The sequence below is a fragment of the Schistocerca serialis genome, chromosome 4, assembly GCF_023864345.2.
Source record: "Schistocerca serialis cubense isolate TAMUIC-IGC-003099 chromosome 4, iqSchSeri2.2, whole genome shotgun sequence".
In the NCBI taxonomy this organism is placed as follows: Eukaryota; Metazoa; Arthropoda; class Insecta; order Orthoptera; family Acrididae; genus Schistocerca; species Schistocerca serialis.
In genome coordinates, this window is record NC_064641.1 from 270,223,974 (window position 1) to 270,233,282 (window position 9,309).

The 9,309-nt window shown below is 44.0% G+C and overlaps 1 pseudogene; it reads left to right on the forward strand.

Moving 5' to 3' along the window:
- The first annotated feature begins 1,996 nt into the window (after positions 1 to 1,996).
- LOC126476920 (5S ribosomal RNA) lies at positions 1,997 to 2,113 on the forward strand (annotated as a pseudogene).
- The last annotated feature ends 7,196 nt before the right edge of the window (positions 2,114 to 9,309 follow it).

Consider the following 9,309-nt stretch of genomic DNA (forward strand, 5'->3'; position numbering starts at 1 on the left):
AACTACTTACTAAACGGAAGGAGCTATTATACGCATTGTTGTCCACATAAAGGGAAAAAGTTCTTTCTATGTATGATTCGCGTTTCATCAAGATATGTTACTTGGCAGTGTCACATCTTGCGAAAGTTACTTTCGTTCTTAAGTTTTGCACAGCAGTGTATACGTCTAAAAATAAGAAATTCAGCAACCGTACAGGGACGGAATTCTTTTTCCATGTCAGAAAATATGTTCTGCATTGCTGCCCAATGTTCCTGCAATATCACATACCATCTTTTTTCTGACGAAAATGGATTTCTGATGAGAATGCCTGTTTGTTTTTTACCTCTATCAGTTAAAGTACCTGCTTATTAAATTTCTGGCTTCTTAAATCTATTAACAAAAGTAAAGCTACTAGTTTTTGTTTTTGGAAACAACATTCTTCGATTGGTCGGACGACACAATTAATGGAGTAATTGGCTTTCTATACTGAAATGCTCCCTTCGCAAAGTGTTTTTTTTTCTTTGCAAAAATCGGAAAGCTTACGTCCTAAGGAGTATCGGGATAGTGTGTCTATAATGACTTTTTTGTAGCAGTCTGGGTTTGGAAACTGCAAAATGCAAACCCGCTGTTCCTTCTTTCGTTGCAAGCGCGTTGCTGCAAGTTATCAGAAAGAAAGAATGTTAGACGCGCAGCAGCGAAGTCCGGTTCTTACTATGCGTAAATGACATACGAGATAGTGACCAGCCTTTGCAAATTGCCTACTGATAATTCTGTTTTCTACACGACAGCGACAGGACTGTAAAACAATCTAGTACACAGCGGCAGAACTGTAAAATAATCCAGCACACCTTGGGCACAGTTTGTTCCAGGTGTACTGAATGACAGTGCACAATACTTGGTGATAAATGTAAAACAGTTTACACAGCATGGAGAAAACTGCGTGTCTGTTGGTATTCACACGGCTCAGTCACATTAATGTGGCCACCTGTCAAAAGCCTGAAATAATCACCTTTTGCAACTTGAGACGTGCAGTAAGAGAGTCAGTGAGGCTCTGGAAGGCACCAACAGGGATGAGGAGTCATGCCGAGTTCAGAGCCACGACCAGCTGCGATATGTTTCTCTGTAGAGGATCCTTGGCGCGAACAGCCTGATCGAGGTGGTCCCACGGATTCTCGACTGGGCTTAAATTCGGGAATATTGACGATCAGGGGATTACAATAGATTTATTCTACAGCTCTTTGAACCACTCAATTACGCCACGACCTGTATGACGCGTTGCATTATCCTGCTGGTAGATGGCATCGTGCGGAGGAAAAAACAAACTGCATGTAGGGGTGGACGTAGCTCCGAAGACAGACGCATACTCGACTTGATCCGTTGTGCCTTCCAGAATGACATCACGTAGGGACTGCCACGAAAACATTCCGCTGACCGTAACGTTCTCTCCTCCGACCTGGACACTTCTGACGACTGCTGCAGGACCGTACACGCTAACGGCGATCTGTCCGATAGAGCGTAAAACGTGATTCATCTGAAAAGGTCACCTGCTGCCACTCAGTGGACGTCCAGTCGCGGCATCGGTGTGCAAATTTGAGCCTTCGTCGTCGATGATCAGCGGTCAGCATGGATGCATGAACCAGGCGTCTGTTGCTGAGGACCACACGCAGCAACTTTCGCTGAGTAGCCTCTTGGTTCGTCTGGCAGGTCAGATGCTCAACAGTTGCATGTCTATTCGCCCGCCGGCCGGAGTGGCGAGCGGTTCTAGGCGCTATGGTCTGGAATCACGCGATTGCTACGGTTGCAGGTTCGAATCCTGCCTCCGGCATGGATGTTTGTGATGTTAGTTAGGTTTAAGTAGTTTCAAGTACTAGGGGACTGATGACCTCAGAAGTTAAGTCCCATAGTGCTCAGAGCCATCTATTCGCCCTACACATTGCCGCATCTGTCGTTCACCCTTCCGTCTGTGGCCCGTGGTACATCACAGCTATCTCGGCGCTGGTTTTGGATAGCTCCATACGGCAACGGCCTTACCGCAGTGGATACACCGGTTCCCGTGAGATCACCGAAGTTAAGCGCTGTCGGGCGCGGCAGGCACGTGGATGGGTGACCATCCAGCCGCCTTGCGCTGTTGCCATTTTTCAGGGTGCACTCAGCCTCGTGATGCCAATTGAGGAGTTGCTCGACCGAATAGTAGCGGCTCCGGTCAAAGAAAACCATCATAACGACCGGGAGAGCGGTGTGCTGACCACATGCCCCTCGTATCCGCATCCTCATCTGAGGATGACACGGCGGTCGGATGGTCCCGATGGGCTACTTGTGGCCTGAAGACGGAGTGCCTTATGACATACATGGTATAGTTTAACCATATAATTTAACCACGGCGGCACGCAAACAGTTTACAAATTTAGTCGTTTCGGGAATGGTTCCACCCTTGGCCCAAAAGCCAATAATAAAAATCATTCTGTTTCCACATTACGACAGTGACTGCAAGGACACGCTTCATGTTCCCTCCACTGACAGTGCTGCCATCTGTTGTCTGTGAGTGGTTTTTACTTGTTGACGTCGAACATAGGCGGTGATCACATTAATGTGACTGTATCGTGTAACTGTCAGTGATACGCATCGCTACTCACGATCATATACTTGCTTAGTGAGATAAAGTGAATTAACACATCATCAATAAGAATTTTAACATAAATACGTGAAAATAGGTTGGTGCATTTCATTTCATGAATAACGAGATTTTTGTATTTAAAAATTAGTCTTTATTTATACGATTATCACAAGCTTATCTGCGGAGACCTCGTAATGAATAGAAAAGTGGGACTTTAAAAGATGGTCAAATGTAATTAACATTAATAAACGCTAGCTAGCAAATTGTTGTATGAGTCACATGACCGAGAATGACGACACCGCCATATATTATACTTTTGCACAGCGTAATTCGTCGCGAAAGTACTATTGATATATTCACTCATATCAACATTTTCTGTTTGTCTGAATACACACACAGATATTCAAACTATTAATCAAGAGTTGAGTTTTTAGATTACTTTTGAAATCCCAAATCGATCTGTGTGATTTTTGAATAAAAGATTTATAGCTAGGTAGAGACTACTTGCTGCTTTCAAGGTAAAATGCTTGTATTTCAGCGAGAGTTTTCCAGCCTTCCTTGTTTTGAGCACGTACAAGATAGGACGAATGGAAAACCCGTTAGGAATACTTCTGAAAAGTGCGAAGCATCTGCAGTAGAAGCGGCACACAACAGTCTCGGTTTGCACTTGTAGAGAGGTGTTCGAGATTTTTTTCCGTTTATTATCATTTCATTCCTCTCGCCCCGCGTGGGCAAGGGTTGGGCTATCAGCGGATACAAGTTGCCGCTCTTCAGCCATATGAGACTAAAATGTTTAAAACATATTATGAAATTGGACATGCGGCTGACAAATGAGTATTTGACATAATAAAAAGACAGATTCAGTTGCGTAATTTAAAACATAAAAGGCGGATTTGTTGATTAATTGGCTCTGAACGCTATGGGACTTAACATCTGAGGTCATCAGTCCCCTAGAACTTAGAACTACTTAAACCTAACTAACCTAAGGACATCACACACATCCATGCCCGAGGCAGGATTCGAACCTGCGACCGTAGCGGTCGCCCGGTTCCAGGCTGAAGCGCCCAGAACCGCTCGGCCACACCGGCCAGCGTTGATTAATTAAAAAACTGAAACAGATGAAATGACAAATGAATATTTCATAAAAAAAGATAAAGAGGGACAGTTCCATTAGTTAAAAAAAGTAAAAAGCCGGTGTGCTGACTGATTAAGATAAATAATAATAATAATGGCTTGTGACGAGGGCCTCCCGTCGGGTAGACCGTTCGCCTGGTGCAAGTCTTTCGATTTGACGCCACTTCGGCGACTTGCGCGTCGATGGGGATGAAATGATGATGATTAGGATAACACAACACCCAGTCCCTGAGCGGAGAAAATCTCCGACCAGCCGGGAATCGAACCCGAGCCCTTAGATTGACAGTCTGTCACGCTGACCACTTTTTTTTTTTTAATCTCATTTTGTTCGCTTTTGTTCGTTGTATCTGCTCGTGGCGGACGTCGTAAGACATCCGTTTAAGTTCGTTGTTGATCGATTAACTCAGTTTTTTTTTATTACAGAGGGCTGCTAACCCTCCGACCGAACACGCTGAGCTACCTTGCCGGCTAATCACTCAGCTACCGGGGGGCTGGCTGATTAAGATAAAAAAAAATAGTTGAGTGAAGTGATGTGCAGGTCTAGACTGCCAGGAAGAGGGCCATTATGGGAACATAGCAGCTGGGGTAGTGTAATGGGTGTTTGTATGGGCGGATGTTTGGAGGAGGAATTCTGGAAAGTGAACAGGGATGCCGTTCCGTACCAAGCCTTCGAATGTGGGTGGAGAGGAGTGGAGAAGAAGAGCGCCCCGACCGGCGGCGGTGTTTGTGGGTTCTTTTAGGTCTGGTAGGACGGGTATATATCAGGGCAAATTTCGTGGTCGGGTAAGGGGAGACGATTAAAATTTCGTTATGAGAGGATGTGGAGAGTGCAGAGGTGTAGCGTTTGGGGAATGTGGTGAGCGGCAGAGAACCAGGAGCAGTGAGGACGGGGGAAACTGGGGGGGGGGGGGGGGTAGTGTCGAGTTTACGGGTAACATAGAATACTCGGAGGTGTTCAAAATGGAAAAGGAAGGAGGGAAATTTTTGTAAGTTGGTAGAGGATGTGGGTGGGGGAGGGTAAGTGGATTGTAAAGGCTAGTCGGAATGCATGGTGTTCGAGGATCTGTAGAAAGGATCGGAAGTCCACTTGCACAGCAGGCCGTTGGAGTGAAAGGCGGGAGATTTCACAGCGTTGTCTCGTACGTCCTGCGTCAGTCGGTGTCAGAGCGCTGAGGAGATACCCAAGAAATAACTTGAGGAGAAAGGCAGGAACGTCTCGTTGACGTCCCGTTGATTAGAGACGAACTGAGGAAGAGAGGTAACAGTTCGCAGCGGACAATTATTCGCATTCAGTATTGGAATTTCGTGGTAAACATGAAGGCTTCCGACTACTGCTGCCCTCTTCCGATTCCTGTAACAGTAAGGAACAAGTAGGTGGTACCATTTGAGCTATGTAATACTCGAGTCTGAGGCAGAGAAAGCCGGCCTGCTTCTTGTTATTTTCAGTAGACAACAAAATAAGGAAATAATCTTATAGTTACCACTGATTTACTTTTGTCTGAATACGTTATCAGAGCCTGTATTTCACTGTATCATTGGATGAAACTGCTTTCTAAGTATAATAGTTTGTTTGACATACAAAATCTGACCACGATGGTACGTAGTGGCTGACTGGGATAATTGTGCGCTGGAATAGAACAGCTGCGCGCCACTGTGAACGAAGCCGGAAGAAGCTGGCAAAATGTCAGTGACTAATAATAATGCAGTGTCTAGTAGAGTATATAGTGGAGACAAAACCTGTAATGTAAACATCGAAAAAAAATTAGTGCTACCATAGAAACTATAAAATTACACGAAAACACAAATAATTTAATGTAAATATTACGTTGAGTTAGTTATGTAACAGGTGGTTATAATTAAACTTTCCCTATTTAACGCTTTATAATACGGAAACTACTCACAGTACGAGCACCAAACTTGGTAGAATTAATGTCAAGGACATGGGGAAGAGAACTAACGCAGAATAAATTGAAATGAAACGGTTTTAATGTGCTGCTACGGTACATCATACCATTACATACCGGTACCGGCTCCGTTACAAAAGTGGCTCACTACGGGGTCCATCAGTGTCCAGAAGAGTCTGAAAGCGCAGGATTGCATTCTGTACAGCAGAACGAAGCATGTCCGCAGGTATGGTGGCTACCTCTTTTGATACGCCGCGCTTCAGATCAGCACACGCGTGAATGTTCCCCTGGTATACCTGTCCTTCAGGTAGCTTCACAACCAGAAACCACAGGTAGTGAGATCAGGTGATCGTGCCGGCCAAGCAGTTGGGAACGAGAGACTGAATTCGTTCGTTTGCAAATGTGTTTCGGAGAAGCAGGTGACCTCACGAGCGATGTGCTGTGGGGCCCATCTTGCATGAAAACTGTTGAGTTGAATGCGTCTCTCTCCTGTAGGGCGGGTATGACAGGCTGCCGAAGCAAAGCGCAGTAACGCTGGCCAGTCACACTGCACGTCTTTGGTCCTTGAGCGCCAATCTGTTCAAAAAAGAATGGGACAGTGATGAACGTAGCCGAGACGCCATAACATACGATGATACTTTCACCATACAAGGGAACTTCATGTACAGTGACTGGAGGTGAAGATCCCCACACTCGGCAATTCAGTGTGTTCACCTCAACCGTCAGAGAACAATGAGCTTCGTCTGTCCATAGGATGGTGCAGGGCCAGCCTCGTCAACGTCAGTTCTTGTGAGAAAGTGGAGAATGAAGTTAAACGTCGTTATGCATCGTGTGCAAACTGCTGTACGATATGGGTCTTGTACGGATACCATTTGGGAATGACTCGAAGCACCTTCTGTACAGTGGACCACGGGATTTTCAACTGTCGTGACACAGCACGAGCACTTCTTGACGATAGGGAATTGCGTACAGCATTGTCTTCCATAGCAACAGTGATTTCATCAACCACCTGTGGTGCAACCGGTCGTCGGCCTCTTCCCAGAGAGACGCCCAGTTCTCCAGTTAATTGGAACTTCTTCATCATGCTCCGCACAGCAGGTGGAGAAGGGTTCCGCACAGCAGATGGAGAAAGGGAACCCTTCCGTTATCCTTTAAGCCGGCGATATTCTCCAAATGCAGCTGCAACATTACTGTTGTTTCGACAGTAGATTTTCACCAACACTGTCCTGCTCCTTCTGTCCAAGTTCATGTTGACACGTCAACAAATGCACTGCGACTGATCAGGTGTGTGAGACTATGAACCATGATAACTGATTATGGCATCTGGGGGCCATAGTTGAAACTGAACGGTGGCGCTGTGACGCATGGAAATAATTCACTCCATGCTCTGGACATCAATGCTACCAAGTATGGTACTCGTACGGTAATTAGTTACCGTGTTATAGCGTGTTAAATAGGGAAAGTTTATTATAACCACCCGGATGCGTTGATCTCACACGAAGTGATGTTTGCCCGAGGACAGAACAGACCTTTGGGAGAGAAGCAGAAGAAACAGGTCTCCTGGCGACGCAACGGAACAACGTCACTGGCGATTAGCAGCTAGTGCGCGATAAGCTGCGTGAAGACAAAGCTGAGTGGATAACGGCATCCGGGGCTCCACAAACACTGACACAGCTTGCTGGTCAGAAGTCCGTGGGCCTCCAACTCGAAAACGTGTGTAAGCATGTACAGAATGTTTAATTCATTCTATTTATCATACTACAAGTCAACGGTTAACGTTGTAAGTAGCGATAAAGTTATAAAATTGATACAGAACAGTTGAACGCGTAAAAATGTAAAAACTCCTTAAACGTGAGGTCCAATCAGGTTAGGAGCTCCTCAAAGAAGGGAAGCAACAAGTCAAAATGATAACTGCATCATCTTTCGTACAGAAAATGGACGAAGAGCACAGCAAATGGGAGGGGCAGGAAATGAATTTTCGTCTACTTTCGAAAATGTGTGACTAAATACTTTAAAAATATAAACCTGCACTTCGTTAAGGTAGTGAAATGTGTTGTGCAAACTGCAACAGCCAGGAGAAGAAAAAAATAGTCATTGGAGAGATTTTTACTACAGGACCCTGAAAAATAACAGTAGAGATTTTGGTGTCCAGCTAAACTCAAAATAAACAAAAAGAGCGATGAGATGCAGAGCTACGAAACGCAATGTCGTTTGCGTTTCAGTTGAAAGATAATTTTGTAAACTCAAGGAAGATGAGAATTTGGCCGACCCCAGTACACATGGAGTCAACAGTTCCATTAATTTCAGAACAATATACTCGGCACCATTGTAAAGGAGAAATTCAGTTTAAAAAAATTATATATTCGTTATAATTATAAGGTAGATGGACGAACAAGAAACTTTATCAACCACGGGGACTAATAACCGTTAAACTTTATAACACTGAACTTATCACTACGACTTCTGTAAGAAACGACGACACTAAGAAAAGCAAGGCAAGTTTAGATTTTCACACGAAAATACAGAGTGAACCTGAACTCCACCGATAAAATTTCGGACATTGTTCAGGGACGTTCATTGATATTTTGATATTAGGGACTCGTGGTCTCCGGACCTCGTTATAGTGTAACCATATATCGTTTGATTTCTTATCTCCATTTAACTCTGAACCTGTATCTCGCTGAAAAATGTCTAAACAACAGTGAAAATGCTGATGGCATGCGCTGTTTGGAAACAAATTTATTCCATTTACTTATGGTAGTCCCTGTTACTAACAGCTGCACCCTCTTTTTCTATAGAAAACCTACGTAATTCTTATAGGTGAGAAACACTCTAGTTCTTAGGAAAACCTATCCTCATTCAACCTGAAACATCGCGATATGACCTTTGGAGTAAACAACAGTGTGCTTATCTGTGGCCTAAGTATTTCTCTACGAATGACATACCAGTATTAGTTGTCACATCAGAAACGCAGCCAGAGGCAAAATCCAACGGCCGACAAAATATTAACTCAATAATGATATGCAGAGAACCTGCGAGGAATACTGATAAACTGCCTAGATGGCATAACATTATATACTAAATCAAAAAATAAAAAGTAAAACGATATAACTTGGTGTCCCTTGAATATCAATCACTCGATAGGCAAATACTAGGGTGGAACGAACAACGACCCCAAATACCATATTCAGCAAGGCAAATCCTCCGAAAATCGCAATTGACTTGGGAATATATTTAAATTTCATGCTATCGATCTATTTATAAAATGACGGAACCGATCTAAATAGAAACTGACACATAGAAAGTTCTATCGTAATATGTAATGTGGCTACGGAACAAATAAGTGTGCGAAAACCAACATTACGTCAAAGTATAAGCCCACTAAATAAGGAACATACTGATGCAAGAAGGGAAAACATTTGGGCGCGAAAAGGAGTAGTTAAATGACCTCGTACTATAAACCAACTACGGAACGGAACAGCACTAAATCGAAGCCTTCTAATTAATGACAAAAATTAAGCAGATAAAAACAACCAGTATAATAGATCAAGTCTACAAATGCCAGGAGTGTAGAGGCACACCGTAAATCTATTAACCCACAGAAGTAGCACGCAACATACTCAAAAGTCACCGTTACCATCAGGTCGACATCAATCCAAAATCCTTAAAAATCATGAA